Below are 27,950 nucleotides of genomic sequence, written 5' to 3'. Positions count from 1 at the left end.
CCACATTTTATTAGTAATCAATGCAGAAATCCAGGTAGTTCAGGAATGTAAAATGCTGGAAAATAAAAATGTGATTTAACATGTTTCAAAATGACTTTTTATTTTATAACTAAAGTTATTTTTATAATACAATTGTAAAACGTATTAGTTTTGTGTTGCCCCTCCATAGTAGAATTTTCAGACAATGTGGACTTCAAGCCAAAACATTGACTGTTAGTGCTTGTTTACACGAACGTGTATTACGTTAGTGAAACGCGTGTGATTTTCACGCGTGTCGCACGGACCTATGTTAGTCTATGCGGCAGTGCAGACTTTCCGTGATTTTTGCGCAGCGTGTGATCGCTGCGAAAAACTCACGACATGTCCTATATTTGTGCGTTGTTCTCGCATCATGCACCCATTGAAGTCAATGGGTGCGTGAAAATCACTCATACCACACGGAAGCACTTCCGTGGGACGAGTGTGATTCGCGCAACAGATGTCAAACTATGAATGAAAACAGAAAAGCACCATGTGCTTTTCTGTTTACAAACATCCAAACGGAGTAACATAATGATGTCGGCGACGCGAAAGTCACGCAGCCGCGCATCATACGGGGATGACACACGGAGCTGTTAAGTGCCCTTTGCGCACGCAAAACGCAGCGGTTTTTGCGTGTGCAAAACGCACACGCTCGTGTAAACCCGGCCTTACACCAGAGTTTCCCCAACACCAGCACAGCATAAACCATCAGTCCACTAATTGTATTGTTAAAACCTTAAATCTTTTAAATAGAAAACCTACTCGAATTCAGTTGCTTCTTAAAATACCCATAGTCCTCAAATATAGCGGCAAGCATGCTTTTAAGGTTCTGTTTACACTTGCAACTTATACTTTCCATCTGACAGCAAGAACGGCACAGTCTGCCGCACAAATACCGGAACCCCATTATAAGTCATTTATTAAACCAAAAATAGATCTTGATACATTATTATTTCATCAAAATAATTTTATAAATCATAATATTTTATTACACATAAATACACAAATAGAAATACAAAAATAACCCCCCTCCCAAGTATATACTATAGACAGTTAAAAATACATAAAATAAACCAGGTGCAATGTAATGAAAACATAGAATTATATGTAATCAGAGTAGAAGGTCCTCATAAACAACAGCATGTACCTTTAACAAAAAAGGGGATGGAAAACCAAATGGTATATGAGCATGTAATAACAGCATCAGAACCCAGAGGGCCTGATAAGATAACGCTGCAAAGACAGGTCGCTCAAAAACCAGACTACACAAATGTGAATATAGCATGGAGCACTAAAACAGTATGAGGATTTAAACTACAATAGTTATATAGTCAAATATACCTGCAGAGGACATGGTGGAGAGATAGTACACCTGGACAGCAGCACCTCGACGCGCGTTTCGCAACCTTCGTCAGGAGGTGTGCTACTACCTTGACAGCCAAAGTTTAAATACTCTAGACCCGGAGGAAGATGACCAATGGTGTGCAAAAAGGGAACCACCCCCTCTCCTCCCACTGAAGCAAACGGCGCCGCGCCGTTGCCATGACGCGCAGATATGCGTGTCAACCATGGGAGTAAATGCGGTTCACCCACGAGAAAGGAGCAGGACACGCCTCTTGATCTCGTAAGTGACTGAAAGGGATATACTAAACACGGGCGAGTGGCGTAGACAACATCTGAACAAATGACCGCTGATACGGTATGGTTCATCCATAGACGAAGAGCGAATCACTCCCCTCAATGATATCAATGACCAGCGGCCTGTAAATACTGCAGGCGGGTATCCATGACAACGCCCAAACAGTTCAACGCCGGAATGGATCAGCGTGAGGACATAGTCAGTAAGGCAATTCCTCATGTCAGACCATAAACGCCCAATCGGATGGATTCCAAATAGCACACCACACGCAACCTAAAAAAGTCACATGACCAAAACATCCTGTACGGTACATTGAAGATATGTTGTTATAAAGAGTACGGTATATAGTAATAAATAATGAAATAACGTTTTACCAATACAATTACAGATAGAAAACAACCAAACAATTTATACAAAGAATATATATAATAAAAAATGGCACTCAAATTAATTTTAATTAAATTAATTACATATACTAATGACACCAAAAAATAAAATTTATAACATTTACATAACATTACATTAATATGAATGTGATAAATATTTTGGAAGATTATAATGGTAAACATATGTAAATATATAATATTCACACATATATACAATATAAACAGTGCAAAAAAGTGCATAAATAAGAAGGTGAAAATAATATAATTAAGTAAATGAATTCCACATACATCATAAACAATAAGATAATAATAAGTAAATAAATAATTAATTAAATAAAGTAAATAAAATAAATAAAAATAAATGTAAAAATAAATAAAAATAGAAAGAGAAATAATAATAATAATAATAAATACTAGATAATAAATACTTAATAATAATTGATGAGATTGTATGTTATAGATGATGATGATGTATATACATATATATTTAAATATGTTCAAAATAATATTAAACAATAAACAGGTGCATGTCGAGGTGGAGCAGCATCGGTCAAGCACAGGGCGGACACCAGATGCGCCACATGAGCGGGGGCCCTCCACTCAATAGGACACATCGGGTCCAACCTCCATACCAAAACAATCCGCACCCACCCTGACAGAAACCCGCCAATATAAATATAATTAAGTATTAACCGTGAATATTGTGTACTTAATATAATGAAACACTAAAGATAGGAATCAAAAAAATAAAAATAACTTTGTACTGCATCGATAATGTTCAAATTTAAAACAAATAACAAAATAATGAAATACATATATTATTGTTATCAGTGAATATAATAGATAATAGTAATAAATACATCAAAAAAATATGAAAATATATATATATATATATATATATATATATATATATATATATATATATATATATATATATATATAAAACGTACATAGACCAAAAAATATAATAAAATGAAAATAATTTACATAACCATCAACACATGTGATTAATCATACTATCACCAAGGCGGGTATTAACCCTCATATAGCCAATTATCATACACATATAAATTCATAGTTATAGTTGTTCTCGTCTTCTTCAATGTCCCAGGACGTGTAGTTACCCAGTCATTCAATTCATCAAAGCTCAGCTCAGGTCAGGAATAATCGTATAGAATCTAAACAAAATAGTAGCAAAATAAAATAATTAAAAACATAGAACAATACTTACAAGAAAGATGCAAAGCTTTGAGATTCATTCAAACCTCGAGGAGACAGTGTCCAAAATAACTATCCATTTGGTCTCCTTCCGTAGGAGCTCTCTAAAAGTATCACCACCACAATTTCCCTGATAGATCCTATCAATCCCCCTAACCTTCAGTAACCTCCAATTCCTGTCATGGTAGTCCCTAAAGTGTCTAGCCAGTGGTTTGTTTCGATCACCGAAATTCTCATCAAATTCTCCATATGCAATCCCTTTAATGTCACGAATGTGCTCCATCACGCGTACTTTCAGTTCCCTTGTGGTCATTCCCACATAGATTTTATTACAGGGACATTGTGCGTGATAGATCACATTTCGCACATTACAGTTGACAAAGTGTACTATATTGTATGATCTGCCCAAATCAGACCCTGTAAATGAGTTGTTTTTTTCCATAACTTAACAGGCGCCACAGGACCCACATGGTACATTGCCCCATCTAGGCCCCTTGGAACCAAATATGTACCTGTTTATAGGAGGAACGTAATGACCACGAACCAACATGTCCCGTAAATTTGGACTACGACGCGGAGTCATAGCTGGAGTATTGGGCAATATTTTATTCAATCGTTTATCTGTATGTAGCACAGACCAATGTTTATGAAAAATGTCACGTATAGAATTCCAATTCTTATTATATCCAGAAATAAATCTCACAGAGGAACTTTTAGGTTGTTTTGTTTTAGGTTTAAGAAGATCATTTCTTTTCAGGGTCCTTACATACTCGTATTCCCTCTTAAGGTGGAGACTATCATAGCCCCTCCTGATAAATCTCTCAGTTAGATCATTGGACCTATTCTCAAAACAGACATCCGAGGAACAAATACGTCTTGCACGTATAAATTGTCCCCGCGGAATGGCCTTTATCACATGTCTAGGGTGTGAGGAGTCAGCCTTCAAGTAGGAATTTACGGAGGTATCTTTCCTAAAAATGTCAGTGACCACCCGACCATCGGACGCAATAGAGATTTTGAGATCCAAAAATTCAATCTCAGATTGACTATATTTACTGGTGAGTTTGACATTTATGTCATTTTTGTTCAAATATTCCAGAAATAATGTCAAGTCACGTTCACAACCCTGCCAAACAAACAGAACATCGTCTATGAACCTCCTCCATGAAATGACAGATAGTTCAAATGGGTTCTGTTCATCCAAAATCATTTGTCGCTCCCAGAAACCCATAAAAAGGTTTGCATACGACGGGGCACAAGTAGCCCCCATCGCTGTACCGCGGTTCTGGAGATAATATTTGTCCTTGAAGACAAAGAAATTGTGACAGAGCACAAACTCTAAGAGCTCAAGGACAAGTTCAACAAGATCAGATGCCAGATTCCCAGATTGTAAAAAGAATCTGCACGCACGCAGGCCATGACTCTGATGGATACAAGTATACAAGGACTCGACATCGCTTGTGACCATAAACATATCCTGCTCAAACTTCAAACCCTCCAGGGATAGCAAAATGTCATTGGAGTCACGTGTATACGAGGGAAGGGTCTGAACGTGTGGTCTGAGATAAAAATCTATGAATCTACATGAGACTTTGCATAGACTTCCAATCTCGGAAATAATAGGGCGACCAGGAGGACACTGTACATTCTTATGGACTTTTGGTAAGAGGTATAGGGTGGGGATTTTAGGTTCACTCACCATCAGTCCACCATATACCTCCTTAGTAATAATTCCATTCCTGAGAGCCCTCTCCAAGATTTCCTCGAGTTTACTTTTAAAGAGGGAAGTGGGGTTATGGTCCAAGACCCTGTAGGTTTGTGCATCATTAAGTTGTCTCATGGCCTCCTTCTCGTACATGTCACTCGGCCATGCTACAATATTGCCCCCCTTGTCCGCAGGTTTAAATATAATGTCCTTTATGAGCCTAAGTTCTTTTAAGGCCTTACGTTCACCTAGACATAAATTATCATGAAAATTAGTTTGTAAATTTCTCAAATCATTAACGACTAGTCGGACAAAAATATCAACCTGCGGACAAAGGGAGAGAGATGGAAAGGTAGTAGACTTCTTCTTTATGCATGATGGAAAGTTAGACCCCAACCCCTCATCGCCCAGATTATAAGTCAATAGGACCTGTTCAAAAACGGATCTGCCATATCTCTTAGGGCGGATTTACACGAGCGTGTGCGTTTTTGCGCACGCAAAAAATGTGGCGTTTTGAGTGCGCAAAAGGCACTTAACGGCTCCGTGGTGCTTTTCTGTTTCCAAACATACTTTGGACTGCTGTTGCGCGAATAACGCGCGTCCCACGGAAGTGCTTCCGTGTGGTGCGCGTGATTTTCACGCACCCATTGACTTCAATGGGTGCGTGATGTGCGAAAAACGCAGAAATATAGGACCTGTCGTGAGTTTACGCAGCGGACTCACTGACAGTCTGCACTGCCCCATAGACATGCATAGGTCCGTGCGACACACGTGAAAAACACGCGGGTGGCACGGACGTATATCGCGTTCGTGTAAATCCGCCCTAATTCCGTTATGAATGGAAGCAGAAATGCTAAAGTGAACAGGGCCAAACCCTACTGTCTTATTTTTAACGAGCAATTAAAGGCCCTGCTCCACTCTGCTTGCATGTAACTTCGCCCTCCTGCAGCCATCTCCATTCATCAGGAGGGATCGGTACACCTGCACTCGTGTCAAAACTGCCCCCCATCCTCATCACATCAGCAACCGGGGGGCATCTTACAGTTTGAGAACTACTGAGCTATACTGTTGTACACCAATGAGGTCCATCTGGGATATCCTGAAGACAAACACAATGTAAGTAAAATATCTATGCCTATATGTTTGCTCGTCACAAAGACACAGTATTTGGTTATGTGTTAAACCTACGTAACCTCCCAGGCTACTACAGAATCCGAAACCTTGTGCGTTCAGTTTATAAAGCCGAGCTTTGTTTGTGAGATGAACTATATGAAACAATGTAACAAGTAGCTATAGATTCCACAAGAGATAATGTATGTGCATTTCCACAAAAGTATTTATTGTTTGAGTTGAAGGAGACAGATCACATTGTTCAGGCCCAAGAATAAATGTTGAGGGTACGTTCACACCGCTTATTTTTGGCCATAAACGGACGAAAAACAGCTGAAAAATCAGAAGCAGAATGCGTCCAAACATCTGCCAAATGATTTCAATGGGAAAAACGTCATTCTGTTCCGACGGGCCGTTTTTTCACGCAGCCGTTTTGAAAAAGCCGCGTAAAAAACGGCCACGAAAAAGAAGTGCAGGTCACTTCTTGGGACGGTTTTGGAGCCGTAAAAAACGCTGCCAAAAATGCAAGTTGCACAAAAATTGTCTGAAAACCAGGAGCTGTTTTCCCTTGAAAACAGCTCCGTATTTTCAGAAGTTTTTGAGTTTTGTTTGTGAACATTCCCCTACAATGATGCCCCTGGAACCCTTTACTTTATTTTCTTAGACATACAGGGGCGCAGTTATAAACGAATTGAGATGTCACATTCCCTTTAAGGCGTCTCACAACTCTCTAAAACGAAACTCTTATAAAACAGGGGCGAACCTTATATAAGGTCTGACCTGCTGCACAAGCCACAAGTGCCTATGAGTAAGATTCCCACGTGCAGTTTAGCATTTAAAATAACTGAATCCTATGGAAGGGCAGGGAGCCTTTGACTGTCTGCCTCGCCATTCACTCTCTTGTAGGCTACAGTTCACTTTAGACATGAAACCTACAAACCGGGTCACTAAGGCTGAGTTCACACGAAAATTCTGCCTCAAAATTCCATTTGCCCTTTTTCGCTGCGTTTTTCGCTCACACCCATTTAGCGCCACGGGCAAAAATGTTGCGAAATGCGCTTTCTCTGCCTCCCATTGATGTCAATGGGAGGTCAGAGGCGTAAACGCCCGAAGATAGAGCATGTCGCTTCTTTTTCCCGTGAGCGTATTTTACCGCTGAAATCAATGGGAGGCATTTTCGGGCCGTTTTTTGGCGTGTTTTCCGACGCGGTTTCTGCGTCACAAAACTCAGTGTGAACTGGGCCTAATCGTGCAGGCCAAAGGCTGACCTGCTCTGTTCGTGGCGGTAACAGGGTTAGGTAATTATTAGTTTTATTTTTTTCTGGGGAAGTATGTGGGTACTATTAGTGTGGTGGGTACTATTAATGTGTGGGGCACTTTTAGTGGCTGGGGCACTATTCCTGCATAAGGGACTATCTGTTTGGCACTATTATTTTCTGAGGAAGTATGTGGGATACTATTACTGTGGTGGGCACTATTAATGTGTGTGGCACTAAGGCCTCATGCACACAACCGTAGACGTGTGCACGGTCCGTGATTATGGCACGGATGGCCCAATGTGTGTCCTATACTATCCACAATTGCGGATAGTATGCGGACCGTAATGCACGGTCCTATGTGGCCTAAAGGAGGCACTATAACTGCCTAAGGAACTATCTGTTTGGCACTATTATTTTAGGGGGCACAATCTGTCTGGAACTCTTATTTTCGGGGCTCTATGTATTTAACACTATTGTTTTCAGGGGCACTAACATTACAACACTATTATTTATGGGCACACTAACTGGCACTATTATTTTTGTTTTAACTTTAATTATGACACCATTATTTTCGGAAGAATTGTATTTGAGGGCACGGTGCAGCACAGCAGGTACTGTAATAAGGGCACCTTCGGAAACAGCAGGACTTGCAGAAAGCAGGGTGGTAATTTTGTGTAGAGAGTGGGGATGTGCTGGAAAAGCGATGAGCCAAAGATATCTGGGCAGGATAGTCTGCAGAGGAAATCGTGTCTGGAAGAAGTCTTCATGGTGGTCTGGGCCGCAATAAAAAAGAAAAGGGAAAGTGAACGATTACAATCAGAGAAGACGTCACCTGTAAATTATTCAATTTAACTGTACTGTATTCATGAACACGGTCTACAGAGTGATGATATTCTGAAGAGAGCCAGTGAGTAACTGGTATTTGACCACTGCATGGTGGTATTAGTGGTCCCTGTATAATGTTTTATTCAATTATAGTATGGTTATAAAATAGTGAGTCACAATTCCAAATATATGGAGCCCATAAAGCTTGAACTTTGTCCCACATCTCCTATACTCCATAATATACGTTTAGTGGGCATCTAATGGAAGGTGTTTAAAAACGGCCACGTAAAAAACGCCTCGTAAAAAGAAGTGCATGTCACTTCTTGAGCCGTTTTTCATTGACTCAATAGAAAAACAGCTCTAAAAACGGCTGTAAAAAAGGCTGAAAAACAGGGGCTGTTTTCCATTGAAAACAGCTCTGCGACGTTTTTTGTCAAGCGTGTGAACACAGCCTAATACCATCACTTGGTTGGCTTCGTTTGGCACATTTTAAACCACGCCCATTTCCCCCTAGACTTTTTAAGCCACGCCCATTTCCCGAGACACTTTTTACAATTGTCTAGGGAGGCGCAAACATCTGTTCTTAAATTAGTATTAGTAAATCTGCCCCATTGTATTGTCTGTGGCATCTTGTGTAGCTCCACAACCGTCGTGAAGCGCTCATCCAAAAATACTTGCCCTACATCTCCCTGTCTAAGCGCGCGGCCGTTTCCCACGCTATCCCATTAGCTGTGCGGTCCCTGTACGTACATCCCATATAAACAGCGGCAGTCACATCCTCTGCTCTCATTCTCCCACCACGTTACATTTAACTATAGATCAATCCATTTGCACACTGAGGAGGGGTGCGATAATTTGTATTCACCGCAACCACGATCATGTAAACATATGCGAACCTAAACCAGTTACGGTCATCTTCTGCAGTAAACTAACCGCCAGGATTTCTAGTAAATATATCCGGAACGTCAAACAATTGCGATTTGCCACCCTGACGACCTCCCCCCGCCACTGTTATGGTACGGTCGTGATCGGTGACGTCACCTTTCAGCTGTTCTGAGGAGAAAGGCTTGTAGTGAGTTTGAATGTGGTTTCAGATAGTGGGACATGGCTGGTGTGAGGGCTGCAGATGTGGCGGCTGTGCTGGGCGCTGCACTGAGCTGTTATTAACTGTCCTGGCCGGAGCCCTGCAGCCATTTACAAGAACCACCGTCTCTAATAATAATGAAGAGGATGAAACGCTGAAAAGTTACCACAAGCCGCCAGCAGCATCTCCCCACCCCCCTTCCCTCTAGGATCCCCGGCTGCTGACGGAGGAAGTGACTACTTTCTGCCTGGAGATCATTTTCCACCATCCGTCAGTGATCTGGTAAAATAATCCTGAATCTCTGTACTTTAATGCTGTGGATTACTGTTAACCCTTTTTACCGCTCTTCAGTGGTCCTCTGGCAGTGAAGGAGTTAATGCGTTTCTGGGTGTTCTAGGTGTCATTGTGCTGGTGACTGAAGTTGCATGTGGTTGGGTTATTGCCAATGTGAAATCCGGCTACTGAAGTGTTAATGATCTAAGATATCGTGATGTTACCTGTGCTGGAGAAAATGTCTCAGCTGTGCGACGTAAAGATACGAGAGTCCCGTGGTGTATGCGCGATAGGTCTACATGAGGGTTGTGTATTTGCAGTTTTGTTTAAAATGAATGTTTTATTTTTTATTAAAAGGGGTTTCTCACTTTTATAGCGTATCAGAAGGATTGCTGGGAGCCCCCCGTAGCCAAGAACAGGGGTGGCTGTGCGGATACCCCCATTAAGGTGCATGTTTCTGTGTCACCAACGGAGGGTGATGAGGCATGGCGCCCCTGTTCTTGGGATTGATGTGGCAGGACCTCAACCAAACTCTTCCGGTAATCCTCCTGATATTTCTAGTAATATAGGGGTATGCCAGTCAGAATATCGTATATGGAAACAAAGCTGCCGGGGATAATGGTGCAGGCTACTAAACCACGCCAGAAAAGTGGCCGAAAATGTCAGTCGCACTTTGTATAAGCCACGCCCCTTCTACAGACACGGCAAGTGATATTTGTGCCGGTAAAAATGCACTGAAGGTTGAATAAAGCGTGAACCCCCATTATTCTCACAACAGTCACATCAGTAAGCGGTCTTGGGCTGGGTTCACACACAGCATAAAAGTTACCCCTGTGGAGTCGACCTACAAATCCACATTGATATCCGCGTGGAACAGATTTTGGTCCCGATACAGCCGTAGATTTCATATCAATGAGAGGTTTCCGCAACGTGGAGGCCGTCGTGTGGATTTGAATATTCGCGGCCTGTCTATAATCCTCCGCTACAGATAATTTACAAGGTGAGTGGATGGGACTTGTTAAAATCCCATTCATTTACGTTGTACAGGACTTTTTGCAGAATTTTGCTGCGGTAAGATGTATTGTGAATCACTGACGAGGCGACTCGCACAGCATTTCGGTTTGGGGTGGTCGTGGTGTGTTTGTTTGTTTTTCAACACGTAGCATGCTCTGGGTATGGCTTTTTTTTTTTTTTTTTTTGTATAGGACTTGAAAATTGCATGTTCAAAATAAAACGCCGCCAAAATATGATTGATCTTAAAATGTTTCTGACTGTTTTCATACACACAAGCAAGTATGTATCTCGGTATCCATGTCTTTGGATGTATTCACGTGGTGCGATCGCAGCGTCATTTTTGCAAAACAAAAAATAAAAACTACAACCCTCGGTCTCTAGTGCCAAATTAATGAGAAGTCATGTTTTGTATGGTTAGAAAAATCTTTAAAAATCTGACACATTGAGCTTACCGGCGGTGGATTTACATTAGACGACTGGTCTCATTATTACAAATACTTGTTTATGGGACACAAAGTTATCAACAATCCATTGCTGTTCACTTAAGACGTGTATTATTTTAAGAGCTTTTACCATGGTTTTGCCATGTGGCTATTGGCTGTGTGGTTTATACAGGATATATATTTATTTATTTTTAGGTTTCCTCTTTAAGAGATGCACGGCACACTATCGCAACATGTGAACGCTGCCTAAGGATATCTAGAAATGGTGGCATGTGTCTGTGGCCTGCGTGCGGTTTGCATATTTGCTAATGTTGAAGGATGCTCATCGGAATGAATCTGAGCAGCAGCTTTGTAAGACCTGACATTTGTCTGGGACAGTAGAGGGGACACTGGGGACGTGTTTATTTGGCATGGACGGCATTCCTCTGCTGAACTCCAGCTACTCCACATGAATCTCTCTATTGCTGGCTGCCCCTCTCGTGCACTGCTATACACAGATCTTTGGGGGTTGCCAGACCCTGGTGATATGGACTGACACTCTAAAGCGGCTCTGTCTCTATTTGCTTCCCCTTTGAGATGACTATAGCAGAGCGCCTGTTTCCCTAGAGCTGTGGTGTTTAAGCTGGCTCTACAACGATTAGTGCATGCTTGGAGTTGTAGTTTCACGACATCTAGAGCCACCGGTTGTAGACCACTGCTTTATAGGTTGCTGCTGCTGGTTATCTTTATTTTAGATGTTGTTCCGTGGGCATTTGGTACACTGAAGTCACATCCGCTGCTAATATAAATGAGCCAATCGGGTCCCACATGGCAACGTCCGCATGCAACTGATATCCGCCTCAATTGTGGTGACAAATTTTTCCGGCACAATCGTGTGGCCATTCACCGCTGCAAGTGGGGGTGGTGTCGGTCACATGCAGACGCCACAATATGGTACCGTGCCCTTTAATCTCATTGACATATGTCTCACTCTAGCCAATGACCAGACCAATAAGCAACTCCTGTCAAGTGATTGGCTGAAAGGCAGCATGTCCATTAGTCAAGGCTCCTGCAAGCCTAATTTGAAATTCCAGGGTGCCAACTATACCCATAGGGGAACTTCGAATTTTTTTTTAAATCAGCACAAGTATAAGGGTATGTTTACACACTTTTATGCAGGCAGAAAGTTCTGCCTCAAAATTCCGTCTGAAAATTTGAGGCAGATTTTGATTTGCTGGCACGCTGTTGGCCGCGTTTTTCACCCGCGGCCAAAAACGCAGCGAAATACGCCTTCTCTGCTTCCCATTGATGTAAATGGGAGGTCAGAGACTTAAACGCCTGAAGATAGGGCATGGCGCTTCTTTTTCCCGCGAGACGGTTTTTCTGCACACGGAAAAAAACGCCTCCGCCTCCCATTGAAATCAAGGAGGCATTTTCGGACGTTTATTGGAGCGTTTTCCGAGAGTGTTTCCGCGTCAAACGTGTAAAAAAACAAACTCGGTCAACTGGCCCTAAAGAGGATCTTTCTGTTCCGTATGGCCTCATGCAGAAGCTCATAGTTCGGCTGTTTTGTGCAGAGCTGTAATAAGGCATCCATAGAAATGCATATGAATTGTGGCGTTCTCCATGCTCCATCAGATTCTGTACGTATAAAGCTTTTCTCTCCCGAAGCACATGGAGCTATGCGCGAAACCGAACTACATATTACAGGGACACGTCTGCTTTATTCATACAGCTCAAAAATATTGGTTAATGGAGCCCTATAAAGGATACAGCGCACTCATAGTTGTGATTTAGCACAGGCCTCATGAATTTAAAAAAGCAGAACTGTTTTGCCTGTAGCAACCAAACATTTGCAAACCAGCTCAGGAAAAATGAAAGCTGCAATCTGGTTGCTATGACCCTTTTAATGCAAATTTGCTTACACTGCGTGTTTTTCACGTCTGGTTCTCGGCGCAGTCCTGTGAAATATTGGGCTATTGGCAGGTATCAAGCATGCCACCTACTTGTGCCTTTTTTTTTTCAAATCTGGGGTACAGTATGGGTCTAAAGTTCTATGGGGGCCATATTCAGCCCCCGTGTCACGCGGATCCCAAATTGGGCTGTTTGCAGGAGGCTGTACGCCGCGGGACCTAGAGCCCTTCGGTGATTTCCCCCCCCCCACCCCTATGGCTGGGATTACAGGTTCACGACTTTGCGTTGACCTTATGATTAACCCCTTAACGCTCCATGACCTACTATTAGGTCATGCTAACTGTAGCGTTCGCGCTCAGTGACCTAATAGTAGGTCATGGAGTAAACACGGCGCCGTTCGCGCGGGGCGCGTTCATGAGCTGTGATAGCTGCTGTTTCCGACAGCAGACTATCACTGCTCAATGTGCCGGGACCGATCGCGGAGCTCCCCCGCCGATTAACCCCTCAGAAGCCGCGTTCAATAGCGATCGCGGCTTCTTAGGGGTTAATCCGCCATCGCCGGCCTGCTACACGATAGCGGCCGGCGATGGTGACTATGGCAACCGGACACCAAACAATGGCGTCCGGCTATGCCATAGACGGAAGCCTAGTGGGTCCTGACAACGTCAGGACCCACTATGCTTGCTGTCAGTGAGTAGCTGACAGTTCTAATACACTGCACTACGCATGTAGTGCAGTGTATTAGAATAGCGATCAGGGCCTCCTGCCCTCAAGTCCCCTAGTGGGACAAAGTAATACAGTAAAAAAAAAGTTAAAAAAAGATGTGTAAAAATAAGAAAATAAAAGTTTTAAAAGTAATAAAAGTAAAAGTCCCACTTTTTCCCTTATCAGTCTTTATTATTAATAAAAAGATATAAACAAACAAATAAACTATACATAATTGGTATCGCCGCGTCCGTAACGGCCTGAACTACAAAATTATTTTGTTATTTATCCCGCACGGTGAACGCCGTAAAAAAAAATATTAATAAACCGTACCACAATCACAATTGTTTGGTCACTTCACCTCCCAAAAAATGGAATAAAAAGAGATCAAAAAGTCGCATGTACCTAAAAATGGTACTGATGGAAACTACAGTTCGTTACGCCAAAAATAAGTCCTCGCACGGCTTTATTGATTGAAAAATAAAAAAGTTCTGGCTCTTAGAATAAGGTAACACAAAAAGTGAATGATTGTTTACAAAACGTATTTTATTGTGCAAACGCCATAAGACATAAAAAAAAACTATAAACATCTGGTATCGCCGTAATCGTATCGCCCCGCAGAATAAAGTGAATATGTCATTTATAGCGCACGGTGAACGCTGTAAAAAAAAAAGAATAAAAAAACAATAGTAGAATTGCTGTTTATTAGTCACCACGCCACCTAAAAATAGAATAAAAACTGATGAAAAATCCGCATGCACCCCAAGAAAACTACAATGCATTCCTCAAGGGGTCTAGTTTCCAAAATGGGGTCACTTTTGGGGGGTTTCCAATGTTTTGGCACCACAAGACCTCTTCAAACCGGACATGGTGCCTAATAAAAAAGAGGGCTCAAAATCCACTAGGTGCACCTTTGCTTCGGAGGCCGGTGCTTCAGTCCATTACCGCACTAGGGCCACATGTGGGATATTTCTCAAAACTGCAGAATCTGGGCAATACGTATTAAGTTGCGTTTCTCTGATAAATCCTTTTGTGTTATAAAAAAAATGGTATAAAGAGGATTTTCTGACAAAAAAAAAAAAGTAAATTTCACCTCTACTTTGCTCTAAATTTTTGTGAAACACCTAAAGGGTTCATAAACTTTCTAAATGCTGTTGTGAATACTTTGAGGGGTCTAGTTTCTAAAATGGGGTGTTTGATGGGGGTTTCTAATATATAGTCCCCTCAAAGCAACTTCAGAACTGAACTGGAACCTAAAAAAATAAATAGAGGCAATACTTCGCTTCTCACATTATACTGATAATGAGCCGTGCCCACCCCGAGATTACCCCAGTTTTGACCGTTTGTATAAACGGAGACCCCTATTAGACCGTTTCAGTGCCCGGTTTTCCCAAGCATACACCCCCGAGAAGTGTTTTTCTATTGATGAGTCTCTGGTACATTTTAAAGGGAGGGTTCAATTCCGCCAGTACCTGCGTGAAGATGTATAAGCTGTGCCTACAGATTTAGGATATATGAAGGAAAGGCCACCCCCAAACCAGACTGCATCCTGGACTACAATAGGTACATGGGAGGGGTGGACTTGTCAAATCAAGTCCTGAAGCCCTACAGCGCCATGCGGTGTGGTATAAGAAGCTGGCCGGGCACATCATACAGATGGCTTTGTACAATGCGTACGTGCTACGTCGATGTGCAGGCCAGAGGGGAACTTTCCTGGAATTTCAAGATCTAATCTTTAGGGACCAGGAAGGGGGGGCACCCAGTACTTCTGGAAGCGAGGCCACACACATCATACCAGGGCAACACTTTCCAGGAGAAGTTCCCCAAACCGGTGGAAAGGGAAAGAGTCAAAAGAGGTGCAGAGTCTGCTATAAGAGGGGGATAAGGAAGAACACAATATACCAATGCGACACGTGTCCCGAAAAACCAGGGCTCTGTATAAAAGATTGTTTTAAAATGTATCATACATCCCTTGATTTTTAATTTACCCTGATGCACTCCGCACAGCTTACCCCCCTCATCTTTCCCTTCTGAGCCCTGCCGTATGCCCAGGCAGCTGATAACAGCCACATGTAGGGTATTGCCGTACCCAGGAGAACCCACATTACAATTTAAGGGGTGTATATCTCCGGTGGTGCATGCTGGGTACACTATATTGGACACTGAAATGGCATATATATATATATAAAATTGCAAATCTCACACTGCACCATCTGCTGCGCATTATCTTTTACATAGTACCTGTGGGGTCAAAATGCTCACTACACCTCTAGATGAATGTCTTAAGGGGTGTAGTTTTTAAAATGGGGTCACTTCTCGGGGGTTTCAACTGTACTGGTACCTCAGGGGCTTCTGCATACATGACTTAGCACCAGAAAAGCTCCAGTAGGCCAAATGGTGGTCCTTTCCTTCTGAGCCCTCCCATGGGCCCAAACGGCAGTTTATCACCACAAATGGGGTATTGCCGCACTAAGGACAAATTGGGCAACAAAATGGGGTATGTTGTTCCCTGTGAAAATAAGAAATTTTGATCAAAAATGACATCTTATTGGAAAAAATATCATTTTTTTCATTTCACAGCCCAATTCAAATAGGTGCTGTGAAAAAACTGTGCGGTCAAAATGATAACAAAAACCATAAATTAATTCCTTGATGGGTGTAATTTCCAAAATGGGGTCACTTCTGGTGGGTTTCCATTGTTTTGATACCTCAACACCTCTTCAAACCTGGCATGCTGCCTAAAATATATTCTAATAAAAAAGAGGCCTCAAAATGCACTAGGTGCTTCTTTGCTTCTGGGGCTTGTGTTTTAGTCCACGAGCGCAGTAGGGCCACATGTGGGACATTTCTAAAAACTGCAGAATCTGGACAATACATATTTAGTAGTATTTCTCTGGTAAAACCTTCTCTGTTACAGAAAAAAAATTGAATAAAATTGAAATTCAGCAGAAAAAATGAAATTTGCAAATTTCATTTCCACTTTGCTTTAATTCCTATGAAATGCCTGAAGGGTTAAAAAACTTTCTATATGCTGTTTTGAATACTTTGAGGGGTCTAGTTTTTAAAATGGGGTGTTTTATGGGGGTTTCTAATACATAGGCCCCTCAAAGCCACTTCAGAACTCAAGAGGTACCTTCAAAAAAAGGCTTTTGAAATTTTCTTAAGAATATGAGAAATTGCTGTTTATGTTCTAAGCCTTGTAACGTCCAAGAAAAATAAAATAATGTTCAAAAAACGATGCCAATCTAAAGTAGACATATGGGAAATGTGAACTAGTAACTATTTTGGGTGGTATAACCGTCTGGTTTTCAAGCAGATGCATTTAAATTCTGAAAAATGCTATTTTTTGTAAATTTTCTCTAAATTTTGCAATTTTTCACAAATAAACACTGAATATATCGACCAAATTTTACCACGAACATGAAGCCCAATGTGTCACGAGAAAACAATCTCAGAATCGCTTGGGTAGGTTTAAGCATTCCGACGTTATTACCACATAAAGTGAAATATGTCAGATTTGAAAAATGGGCTCTGAGCCTTAAGGCCCAAACTAGGCTGCGTCCTTAAGGGGTTAAGGTTTACACACAACAATTATTTGATAGGATGCAAATGATTCCTTTATGGAACAGACTGGTGGCTGACAGCGGGAGGCCTTTCACTTCTGTAATGCGGACCAATAATGACTCTTCGTAAAAATGTGAGGTTAATTATCAATTGGAAACCGTAAACGGTCATTTACACACACTTATTACGGCTGGAGGCAATGAAAATTTGTCGGATTGCTAAAAAAAAAATAGTAGCATATAAACAAACCAACCCTCACTCCTTCATTCTGCAGTCTAAAGCCGGCCATAAACGCTACATAGCTGTCAGCCAAATGATCGTTCAGCCGACAGCTATTCCTCCTATACATGTGCTTGCTCCGCTTGGCCGAGCCTGCGTGTGTTTTCAACGACTCCTTTGGCGGCGCCTTTCAAACTACCGTTTGTGTTCACATCAGCGTTGTTCTTCCGTTGAGGGGTTTCGTCTGAGGGTTTTGGTTTTTTTTTCCACCGCGTGTCCATTTATGCTGCTGAATCGCTGATCTTCTGTTGTGGGTTTTTCCCATTGGATTCAATGTGGAGGTAAAACCTGCAACAAAAAGCAGATGTGTTTTTTTTTGTTTTGGTTTCTTTAGTTGAAATGAATAAAGTTTAAACTTGCCACCCACGCGTTTTCTTAGTGACACGATCCTCTGCTCTGAGTGCTGCCCAGCCTCCTGGACTGATGTTTCATACCATGTGACTGCTGTAGCCAATCAAAGGCTGCAGTGGTCACGTGGGGTACAGCGTCATCCAAGGAGGCTGAGCCGCGTTTAGAAGAGAGTGGCCCGTCGCCATGACAACGCATGTGTGGTAAGTTATTTTTATTTATTTTTTTTTTTATTTATTCCTGCAGTACATCCGCAGCGACCTGCCGCCTGAAAAGCTGCACCACAATTTAGTGTGGTTTTTATTTCGGGTGAAATCTGCAGCTTCCGGAATGGACACACTACGGATGAGTAGTTTTACGCAATGTATTAGTCTTGTGTGTTTCCACCCGAAGACCAGGTTCCCACGGGTCAGATACACTGCGTAAAACTACGCAGCGTATCTGACCTGGAACCCGTGGCACATTCCGCCCGAAAAACCGCACCACATTGTGGTGCGGGTTTTCGGATGCGGGAATCGACGGTAGAAAAACCCCCAAAAACTTGAATACTTACCATGGCCGTTGTCGTGGTGACGCGTCTCTCCTTTGACATCCACTCCAGCGCGCGCGTGTGTGTGTGTGTGTGCGCACGCGTCCACACGTGCGCGCGTGCGTGTGTGTGATTTTTTTAAAATCTACTCCTGGTTGAGGGTTCAAAAACGACCTTTTAAAACTGCACTGTGTAGCCGCAGCCTACGGAGCGTTGTCGGGACGTGTTCATGAGTAGACTGGGCAAGTGCCTATGTTGCGTGATGAATTGAGGATGTCTTTAGCATACTGAATACTCTAGAAATTGATGGTTTGGTCAGGCCATTGAGGGAAAAGCGTTCTTGTCACGTGATCGTGTGTATCTTATTTGAAGCTGCAATATTAATATGTCTGTTAATCCGCAAAGACTGTCTCTTATGAGATTTAGAAGCAGAATTCTAGCTGTGGCTGGACTGCAATAATAAAAATACAGTCTCAAAGAAGCACTCTGGCTTATCACCCCCTACTGTTTGGAAATGTGGTGAGGTGCAAGGTAGTCGTGTATTGGTTTACCTGGTGCTGTATTTCACGGGTAGCTGCTCAGTTTCATTCTGCTGTGATGTCACTTGATCTCCATTCTGAATCCTGACCAGTCTCTCAATGCAAGTCTATGAGCGCTTCCATGTGAGTCTCAGACGTGCCTTCAGAGACTGACCTCCGGTGCCTACAGCAGACTCTGTAGGATTCAGAGAGCGGAGATCACATGACCCAATGGCAGCTACCTATGGGATAAAGCACCAGGTAAATTAATAAACTTGTCTACCTTGCACCTTGCTACGTTTTTAAATGGGAAAGGGCGAAAAGAAAAGTGTTTCTTTAAACGGTACGTCTTAAGAGGTTTCCAGAAAAAAAAAAAAGCATTTCTTTAACCCCTAACGACATGCTATGTGCGTGGCAGCTTTAAGGGTAAGTATGGAGCGGGCTGAGTGCACTCCATGCTTTAGTGGGTGTCTGCTGTGTAATACAACTGACATCACTGCAACAGGCGGAATGAGGGTGACGGCCACCTCCGACGTACCATCGGCCCCCGTGACACGATTGAGGGGTGCTAATGGTCGTCATGGCAGCCTGGGGGCCTGATAAAGGCCCTCAGGTCTGCTATTTTTGTACATCTATTAAGCCCTGCTATTGGGCTTAATAAGAGCCTGTCAAAATCACTATATCCTGCAATACATTAGTATTGCAGTATATAGTCCAACGATCGCTAGTTCAAGTACCCTAGGGGGACTTCTAAAAAGAAACCTGTATGGGGGCATTGTACTGTATGGGGGCAGATATTGGGGAACTATGCTGCAGGGGCATTGTACTGTGTGTGGGGTTCTATTGGGGCATGATACTGTGGGCTAGACCGGGTGTGTATAGGCGGAGGTAGAGGTGTGACCTAAAAGGAAAGAAATTGGTGCGCTACGCTCGCCGCATCAGTTGTCCCTCTTTGCAATACTTGAAAGTTGGGAGGTATGGAGACAAACTTGCATACATTTAGGGTAAATGATGTTAAAAAACAACTTTATAGCCATTGTGTGGAGTAATGTTTGCCTCACTGTAAGGGTCAGTTTACACGTTGCGTAAATACTGCAGATTTTCAGCAACGCAAATCTCCTGGGATGAAATGTCATTCCAGGAGGTTGGCATGCTAGCAGGCCAGTTGGTGCTGGAGTTCTCCACGGCGGACCTTCCAGGTGATGAACTGCTTTAGTTTGGTGTGTTGTTTTTGCCAGGAATTCCCTGCGGCGCATAGAGCGGATACGCTGCGTGCGAATATAGGATTTCTTGTCATCGATCCGGCAGCAGGTGAGGAAGACTTGCTGGCAGGATTGTGTGTACGAAGATGTCTCACATGATTGGAGTGGCCAGACTTTCATGTATCAGGCTATGAAACAGGTGGGGGGCTGGGTGCCTGTAATTCGAGCATTGATAGATGGAGACACAGAGGAGCATGATTATTAGTGGGTGTTTGACAGTGTGCAGGGAGGGACCTGGGTGACTAATTGGAGCAGGGAGTGACCCTGTGAACGTAGAGGGGCGTGGCAGTATACAGAGATGGCCAGGATGCTGAGGAAGGGGGATGGGATTGTAAGCTGTCTTCTCAGGTACAGCAAGGGATCATGGGTATGGTGGGTTACAAGACAGGAAATAGCTAGGACCAGAACCGAAGGATGTAAACAAACAGAGCAGAAGTGACTGAGATCAAACAAACTGGTTATAAGGTATGTAGGGGGTTTTAGGGAAGTAAAGACATGGCGACACTCTTTAGAAAATTATTTTTTTCCTGGCCAACCCCTTTAAACCAAGGTTTTGGGGGTTTTTTCTTAAATTTCCGCAAAGTAACGTTAAAAAAAAAAAAAAAAGTAAACATAACTGGTATCGTGAATCCGTAAAAGTTTGATCTATTACAATATAACATTATTTAATCTCAGTGAAGAGTGCACCTTCCCAATTACTGGTTTTTGGTCTACTTGGCAACCCAAAAAAAATGGTCGTCTTGGCTCCCCAAAATGGTACCAATAAAAACTACAGCTCACCTGCAAAAATTAGCTATCACACCGCTAAATAAACAGAAAAATAAGTTACGGCCCTCAGATACACACACCAAAACAAATAATTTTTTTTTGTTACATTTTTATTTATATATTTTCCATTAAATTACACCGCACATAGTGTTCTTACTAGATCACTATGTGCACACGTTACTCAAGTGTCCTGACAGTGAATAGACATCACTACCAGCCAGGACGCGATGTCTATTCAGAATCCTGACACTTCGCTAACGTTTGTGTGTGATGCACAGCACATCGATATCACGCTGGGCTGTCATTTACAGCGTAATTTTGCAAGATTACTCTTGAGGTGCTGTAAATCGCACACCAACATTAATGAAGTGTCAGGATTCTGAATAGACATCACGTCCTGGTTGGTAGAAATGTCTAACTCTCAAGACACTTCAGTAACGTGTGTGTGTTGATCTAGTAAGAACACTATGTTCTGTGTAAATGAATGGAGAAGTCTATGACACTGATTGGTCAGCGTCATACACTTCTCTCCACAACGCCCACTTGGTCATATAGTAAAACACACCCAGTTGGGCATTAAGAAACTCATTAGCATAAATCTAAAATGGGTCGTAACGCCGTCAAAAATTTAAGTTTTTCTAAATAAAAAACACTGCTGTAATCTACATTACAGTGCGGATCACATGTACAAGATAGACCACTTATAATGTGGTGACAGAGCCTCTTTAATTGCTGCAGTCAATAGCAAAAAAATAACTATACATAACTGTCATCATTGTAATCCCACCAATCCATAGAACAAAGATAACAGATTATTTATACGATGAGCTGCGCAAATTATATGGCTATGGCGACAAAAAAATAAAAATTTATTGTTGGTCATTAAAGAGTATCTGCACATAGAGACGAGACCTATCAGAAGTTGTGATCAGTGGGGGTCTGGGTGCTGAGACCCCCACCATCGCTGAAATGATAGTCTTCAGCCTAAAGAGGAGCACCGATCACAGCTGAAGATGTAGACTGCTCGGCTGAGTGTTTCTGCACCATCGTTTGAGTGATGGTGGGGGTCTCCACACCTGGACACCCACCAATTAAAACTTCTGATATGTCTCTGACATATCAAGTGTTTTGAAAGTGCAGTTAAAATAGTACATATAGCCACTGAAAACAGCTGAAACGGAGGGTGTTGGTATAGTTCTGTAAACCGTATAGAGCAGGACAACTTGGAAAGGTTAATCCGATCCACCAACAAGGAAATTAGAATTGACATTGTTTCGTTGTCCCAATGAATCAAACCTTTGGAGGACATGGCAGATTAAAGAGGCTCTGTCACCACATTATAAGTGGCCTATATTGTACATAATATACGCAAACTTGGTCATATAGTAAAACACGCTCAGTTCTCCATTGAGAAACTCATTAGCATAAAGCTAATATAGGCCATAACTCCGTCAAAAATGATAGTTTTCCTAAAGAAAAAACACTGCTGTAATCTACATTACAGCGCCGATCACATCATGTACAATATAGGCCACTTCTAATATGGTGACAGAGCCTCTAAGTAGTGATTCTACCAAAGACTCTTGGCCTGAAATGTGTGCGAGGGGGTCGTAGTGATGTAACTGACTACTGTAACAATAGTCTGAGGAAATACACGTATGGATGGTTTTCCATTTATTGGAATTATGTAACCACAGTAGCTCTGTAGGTAGCGAATGGGGTTAAGTCCTTTGGAATCCTAAGAGTAGCAGGGGATTCTGTCCCACCTGGCACACAAATGTGTTTCCCATGTCGAGCTGGTAATTTTTTGGCCATAGAATTACAAACTGGTGCCAGAATTGGTTTTGGCTTCCTCTGATCCCCATGTTAGCGTGGGAATGGCAGCAGCTGGTGACTAGGCTCGGCTTGTCTCTGTCCTGTGGAAGTCCCTTCGGCCCTGTCTGTACACCACACTACAAATTGCGACGCGTCTCTTTATCTACAGACACTTCTACGCTTGAGCTGTCTCTGTCCGTGCATGCAGCTAGGATGTGATTATATATCTCATTGCTTGCCCTGGTTGTTATGTCCGCTATGTCATTCATCCTCCCACACCACCTTTTTCTATTACTATTCATTTTGCTTCTCCCCCTATCCTATTTCTTTTCAGTATATCAGTTTCCTTTAGACTTACTGTATGCTTATTTTGACCTCCCGCAAACAAATTTTTGACTTCTGATCCTCTTAAAGCCTACGTTGTAATGTGTTGAGGGGCTAGATAGAAATTTCAACTATGGCTTCCAAGAATTCCAATAATACTTTGGTTGGCTATGGAAAGTGACCTCAAATAGTTTTTTTGCATACCCCTTGCCTTCAACCCTCAATGCAGCATTTGATGAATAGCCATTAATGTATAATCCCATATATTCTGAATGAAGAAATTACCAAAATGCAACACTTTGTAGACAGTGGGTCTTATGTATGAAAGCTGTACCAGAGAATAAGTGGCCTTGGCGTGTTGCCCATAGAAAGCAACTAAAGTATAACACAATAAAAAAAACTTGACAAATTGCTGTTGATTTCTAGATAATTCAGTATGGGCCCTTTTACACTAGCCAGAAACGCCGATCAAGAAGCCTGCTTGTTGATCGGCGCTCAATAGCGCCTTTCACTAGGAATTATGTATGGGGACAGGCGATAGTTTCTACTTCATATGAACGCATGTTTGCCCAATTGGCCTGTGTAAAAGGGCCTTATCTTGCTAGTCCTGGGGTTACACTTTGAAAAGATCTTGCTGCATCTGTTTGATGGTAAAGGATGTGGTTGACCCTTAGGCTATGTTCACACGGGGTATTTTGCCGAGTTTTTTGACGCGGAAACCGCGTCTCAAAACTCGGCAGAAACGGCCCGAGAACGCCTCCCATTGATTTCAATGGGAGGCGTCGGCGTCTTTTTCCCGCGAGCAGTAAAACTGCCTCGCGGGAAAAAGAAGCGACATGCCCTATCTTCGGGCGCTTCCGCCTCTGACCTCCCATTGACTTCAATGGGAGGCAGAGAAAGCGTATTTCGCTGTGTTTTATGCCCGCGGCGCTTAATGGCCGCGGGCAAAAAATGGCGCGATAATTGCGCGAAAATCGGCGTGCAGGGAGAGGAATATCTGCCTCAAAGTTCCAAACGGAATTTTGAGGCAGATATTCCTCCCCCAAAATACTCCGTGTGAACATAGCCTTAAAAGCAGTTGTTGGGAATGGGAAGTGGTGACTTTTGTAAATCTTAAATATGACTGACTTTTAATGAGAATATATAAATGGTAAAATATTTCTCCAGGCTTTCTAAACAAAAAAAACAAACTTTTTTTAGTTATTAAATAATAAGGAATTAAACACCTTCTCTCAAGGTCCCAAACAGCAGTTTGAGACCAGACCAATTTGACGAGGGACACCAAGGTGAAACGGAATAGGATCATGAGAGGATTCACTAACACACTGTCTTATATCTAAAAGTGGCCATATACATTCAATAAAGGTTAGTCGAACCCACCAGTTTTTGTGGGAATTGCCAACGATCCATAGCGTGTATGGGGGTCTCCCGGCTCTCCCCGGTCACCAGATGTTGGGCGAATGAAGGATCTGGCATGTTGTATTTCAACATGCTCTATCCATTGATCTTGCGGAAAATAAGCGGTTTATTCCCCTCTCCCTACTCAACCCCCCCCCCCCAAAACACATAGTTATGGTGGTGTTGGAAAGAACAGCTGAGATAGCAGTAAAAAATAGTATTTGTTCTATATATTTTTGCTCCTATCATGCCTGGCATGATGTACTTCAGATTTTGAGTTGAGAGATATATATTTCTGTATCTCCGGAACGTGGTTGTTAAGCAAATCAATTTGTACGTTTAGGCCCTATGCACGCGACCGTTTTATGTTCATCTATCTAGGGTTGTCACGATACCAGACTTTGGACTTTGATACCGATACTTTGTGTAGTATTGCGTTTCTTGATACCAAAACAATACTTTGGCAACAACAATAATAATATATAAAAAGTTCTTCAATTTTCAGGAGTGACGCACGTGGTGTGATGAATTTTGAAACTCCGTGTGCCTCACATTAATAAGGCTGGATTCACACGAGCATGTTCGGTCCGTAAAGGACGGAACGTGTTTCGGCCGCAAGTCTCTGACCAAGCACACTACAGGGAGCCGGGCTCCTAGCATCATAGTTATGTACGATGCTAGGAGTCCCTGCCTCGCTGCGGGGCAACTGTCCCGTACTGTAATCATGTTTTCAGTACGGGACTGTAGTTCCACGGAGAGGCAGGGGCTACTAGCGTTGTACATAACTATGATGCTAGGAGCCCGGCTCCCTCCACTGTGTTCGGCTTGCGGCCGAAATACGTTCCGTCCTTTACGGACCGAACATGCTCGTGTGAATCCAGCCTTAAGCCCATCATGTCTCTGCCATATTGGACAACATTGGGTTAATGTGAGGTACATGATGGGGTTAATTACTGTTAATGTGAAGCACATGGTACTAAATTCATAACATTTCGTGCCTCACATTAATAAGTAAAAGAAAGCAGTCTTAATTTTTTTTTAAAGTGTTTACATCATAAATGACACTATGCATTTGTTGTGCAGGTTATTACGTCCGCGACCATACCGAATTTGTATATTTTATTTATTAGGACTTTTAATGTCTATTGTAAATAAATATATATATATTTTTTATTTTTTTTAATTTTTTTTAATATTTTTTTTTTTCCTTTTAACATTACATTTTTTTTTTTTTTTTTAAACTTTAATGTGCTGGCATACCTACGTATTCCCTAACAGGAAATATGGTCAGACAGCCCTGGGGTCCTTCAATGGACCCTGGGCTGTCTGCCTATATAGGGATTTCCTGTGACGTGATCCAAGCGGCATCCCCCTTCTCATTTTTCCCTTGAATGCTGCGATCAGGGGAAAAGCGGCGGCGATCAGGTTTCTTTGATCTCCGCCATTAGAGTGGGGCTGCAGCTGTGTTATACAGCCATTGCCGTGTGTGTGGTGTCGGCATTAGGCGATGCGGCCGACGCTGCACTAATGAGCGGCACGCCCGCTTGTATTACACAGCCGCAGCCCCGCTCTGACTAAACTCATGTTACAATACTAAGCTGTGCGGCCACACACCTTCGTATCGAAATACATGAATTAACTGTATTGAACCGTTTGAGGGGGCACGGCATCGAAATTGTATCGAAATATCGATACATCGTTGAACCCCAGTGCTATCCACTGTTCAACTGATAGCCCACGGACCCATTCATTTCTAATGGCCTCATGCACACCACAGTGGTTTCCACTGATCTGTAAGCGGGCCCTGGGACAGAGCCGCAGGTCCTATTCCTGCCAATTCAAGTCAAAGCTTTGGAATATACGGAACGGATGCAGAAGTCAGACAAAGAAAAAAAAAATGGACAATGGGTCCATTGTTTAAGTGGCGCAAGATACCAAGTTGTGTGCACGTAGGCTTACCATACCATCACGAGCTGCTATAATGCAACGCCCTAGGGCACACGTTGCAGAGGTTTCTGCGATGGAAAATCGGTTCAGTTTGTCTGCGGTGGTTTCTGCAACGTATGCAGTGGGGTCTTAGAAGAGTAACGTGCACCTGAGCAGACCAGTGTGGGCACATGAGGCAGGTTTACTTTAAAGTACTCGCTTTTTTATTTACTAGCTTATTTGTTCTGCAGTTCATCTTGGCAGAATTCACTTCTCACTGTAAATAGATAAAATAACTGACCACTAACAGCAGGTCTATGAAAGGAGATGAGATGGTTAAACCCCAAGCAAAATCTGATTGTCGGATGAATACGTTGGGGAGGGCAGATGCCATTGGCTGAGCACAGTTTAAAAGATGCCGGTGTCCCAGCCAGTCCTGTGCAGCTCAGAAGTCCTGTATAACCTCCCGTTACACTGATGGCTGGCTGGTATGATGGGGTTAATTGTCATCCCTGCTACGAGTTCTTCATATGAATAGCTAATGGTTCTGCTGGCTTTCTCTTCACAATTGTCATTCAGCCAGGGCTAGCAGGTCAGAGCTGAGCGCTTGTAGGCGGACTGAGGCAAAGAGATGGGGTTTTGGGTGGACAGCAAAAGGGCTCATTTACATGTCCGTAGTTTCATCCCAGTCCAGATAACTCCTTATTCGGCTTTGGTCTTTTTATTCAGATTAATTTTATAACCGATGAACAGAATCGTTCAGTTTTCAAGAAATTCCCTTTGAGCCCTAGTTCTTGGGTGCACTGTGCCCATGTAAAGGTCAGGCCCAGGTTGGCGTCGCTTCCTGCAGTCTATCCCACGCTTTTGCATTTTACCCTACAATATAGTAACCTCCTCATGAACTATCTGTCATTTTTGTAGGCAGTTAAATGCAATGTTGTGGATACAGTTTTGGCTCTGGGGCGTCCAAGCAGGTTAGATACGTAGAGAAGTGATCATCGGTTTTCTCATCCGCATTTGCTGCTTGTGTTACATCCAGTGCCAGATGTTCTGGAGGAGAACAGGAGACTTTCCATGCAGAGAATGAATAAACACATCAGTCTTGGCCACGTTCTCTTTCCTCCATTATTCCTACAAATGCAGACAGTGGAATAAGTTTCCTCATAGTGTGTGTGTGTGTGTGTGTCTTTTCTCATTGATATTGTTCTGTAATAGTGTATACTGCTTGGGATGTATTCTCTTTCACAATACCGAATTCCAAAACCTAAACTCTCACTAGTGGAGATTTGTTTTTTGTTTTTTTTTATCTATAAAGAGCTTTTCCACCCAACCAGAGAGTCATAATTGAGAAACACTCCTAGTTATGCAGTAACAAGCTGCAATTTGGTTTGAAATCCAGTATTTGGGGTGACAAACCTCCATGTGGACGCTTTAATCGTAACCAGTGTGGTTGCCGCTTGACATTCCCAGTGCGCCATAGTAGTACAACGTATGGTCTCCGACTCTTGCCGGCATCGTACTATTACAGCGGCGGTCAGAAGTTGCGTAGAGCAACCTATGTAACTTTGTCATAGAATTGAAACCTGTTACAATAAGGGCGCGTTTGTACGTGGCATACTTGCATTGTATTTCCACAGTATAAAA

At 42.6% G+C, this 27,950-nt stretch overlaps 1 protein-coding gene and 1 long non-coding RNA gene across 2 annotated transcripts in view; one reads left to right on the top strand and one right to left on the bottom strand.

Moving 5' to 3' along the window:
• Positions 1-3,047: 3,047 nt before the first annotated feature.
• On the bottom strand, positions 3,048-8,959 carry LOC142740763 (uncharacterized). The gene is made up of 3 exons (XR_012880875.1): positions 8,914-8,959; positions 7,968-8,111; positions 3,048-3,224 (listed from the first exon to the last, which is right to left on the bottom strand). It is a non-coding gene; the product is annotated as an uncharacterized LOC142740763 (long non-coding RNA).
• A 203-nt stretch (positions 8,960-9,162) lies between these two features.
• Positions 9,163-27,950, top strand: part of LOC142742400 (transmembrane protein 198) — a 38,251-nt gene continuing 19,463 nt past the window's right edge. The window contains exon 1 of the mRNA XM_075852102.1: positions 9,163-9,529. The gene's annotated coding sequence lies outside the window, so the exon portion shown is untranslated. The remainder of the gene's footprint in view (positions 9,530-27,950) is intronic.

Source organism: Rhinoderma darwinii, chromosome 2 (genome assembly GCF_050947455.1).
Source record: "Rhinoderma darwinii isolate aRhiDar2 chromosome 2, aRhiDar2.hap1, whole genome shotgun sequence".
Taxonomy (NCBI): domain Eukaryota; kingdom Metazoa; phylum Chordata; class Amphibia; order Anura; family Rhinodermatidae; genus Rhinoderma; species Rhinoderma darwinii.
The sequence above is the reverse complement of the archived record's forward strand: the minus strand, read 5'-3'. Positions and strand labels throughout refer to the sequence as shown.